Consider the following 2,399-nt stretch of genomic DNA (forward strand, 5'->3'; position numbering starts at 1 on the left):
AAAAGCTATACTGCCAACTGGATATTGTATTAATTTACATCGTTTTGCATGGCTTGGATTATGAACTATTATATTCAGTTCGTAATTATATTATTGCCATTAATTACCATCCACCTTACTGTATTATTCATATAAATGCAAAACATAATTTCGCAACTAGGTGCTGGTTAAACATTGAAACTTTGAGTCAAATTTCTTATATGAAATCCATGTTTTTTCCAATACTTGCACTAGAGTTACTCATTTTAAATAATACAAATTAAGGGATATTCTTCATACTCACACATCAAATAAAAAACGATGACGTCAATCTTCACCTGGTAAAGAAAATACCTCACAGCTCTGTATTTTTCTACTTTATATAATGCGGTGTTTTTTTATGTGTGCATATATTTTTTTATTTGAATCGAAAGTAAATATATTCAAGCACTTTTATTTGTATATCTTTATAAGTATATAATCAATATATTTTGAAATTGTCAACTTCCATGTACATAAAGTATATCCCCCCCAAAAAAAACAGAAAGTATACAAAAGTATACATTTGAATACAATTCAGGTATACCTTTACTGTACCAATTTAATAAAAAGCATGCTTTTAACATGCATTCAAGTGTTTCTAGCCAAGTATATTCGAAGTTTATAATTTCAGTGTTTCAAAGTTTGCATGTCAGTAGTTGAAACGTATACTTAAGATGTACTTTAACTATAGAAGGGATGGGCTATTTTTAAACATAATTTGACAGGTATGAAATTCTAAATGTGTTTTTCTCACGGTCCATATAAGTTGCAACTAAAGCTCAACAACAGAATACGTGAAGTGATATAAACAACACTTTTCACTGTCTCGAAAGTTTAATTAATTGCTTAATTATCACATTTGGTTTTACAGCAATGCAGAATATGTCGACTCATTTGCCGTCTGAAAACAGCACACCGAAAACAACCGAATCTACGCCAGTTTACCAATCCGCTATGAATTCCGAGTCTATTACACAAGCGTTACAAATTACGAGTGACAACATCAACAATCTTGGTAGGCATTTTTTATATAGTTACAGTAGGACGGTATGTTGTCAGTACTGCCGAATGGAAATCCTCCTATGAACATTAAAAAAAATATGAAAGAAAAAAAACTATACTGCCAACTGGATATTGTATTAATTTACATCGTTTTGCATGGCTTGGATTATGAACTATTATATTCAGTTCGTAATTATATTATTGCCATTAATTACCATCCACCTTACTGTATTATTCATATAAATGCAAAACATAATTTCGCAACTAGGTGCTGGTTAAACATTGAAACTTTGAGTCAAATTTCTTATATGAAATCCATGTTTTTTCCAATACTTGCACTATAGTTACTCATTTTAAATAATACAAATTAAGGGATATTCACCATACTCACACATCAAATAAAAAACGATGACGTCAATCTTCACCTGGTAAAGAAAATACCTCACAGCTCTGTATTTTTCTACTTTATATAATGCGGTGTTTTTTTATGTCTGCATATATTTTTTTTATTTGAATCGAAAGTAAATATATTCAAGCACTTTTATTTGTATATCTTTATAAGTATATAATCAATATATTTTGAAATTGTCAACTTCCATGTACATAAACTCTATACCCCCCCAAAAAAACAGAAAGTATACAAAAGTATACATTTGAATACAATTCAGGTATACCTTTACTGTACCAATTTAACAAATAAAAGCATGCTTTTAAAATGCATTCAAGTGTTTCTAGCCAAGTATATTCGAAGTTTATAATTTCAGTGTTTCAAAGTTTGCATGTCAGTAGTTGAAACGTATACTTAAGATGTACTTTAACTATAGAAGGGATGGGCTATTTTTGAACATAATTTGACAGGTATGAAATTCTAAATGTGTTTTTCTCACGGTCCATATAAGTTGCAACTAAAGCTCAACAACAGAATACGTGAAGTGATATAAACAACACTTTTCACTGTCTCGAAAGTTTAATTAATTGCTTAATTATCACATTTGGTTTTACAGCAATGCAGAATATGTCGACTCATTTGCCGTCTGAAAACAGCATACCGAAAACAACCGAATCTACGCCAGTTTACCAATCCGCTATGGATTCCGAGTCTATTACACAAGTGTTACAAACTACGAGTGACAACATCAACAATGTTGGTAGGCATTTTTTATATAGTTACAGTAGGACGGTATGTTGTCAGTACTGCCGAATGGAAATCCTCCTATGAACATTTAAAAAAAAATGAAAGAAAAAAAGCTATACTGCCAACTGGATATTGTATTAATTTACATCGTTTTGCATGGCTTGGATTATGAACTATTATATTCAGTTCATAATTATATTATTGCCATTAATTACTATAATTCATGGCAATAATAATATTT

The sequence above is a fragment of the Saccoglossus kowalevskii genome, chromosome 5 (genome assembly GCF_978046115.1).
Source record: "Saccoglossus kowalevskii chromosome 5, keSacKowa6.1, whole genome shotgun sequence".
In the NCBI taxonomy this organism is placed as follows: domain Eukaryota; kingdom Metazoa; phylum Hemichordata; class Enteropneusta; family Harrimaniidae; genus Saccoglossus; species Saccoglossus kowalevskii.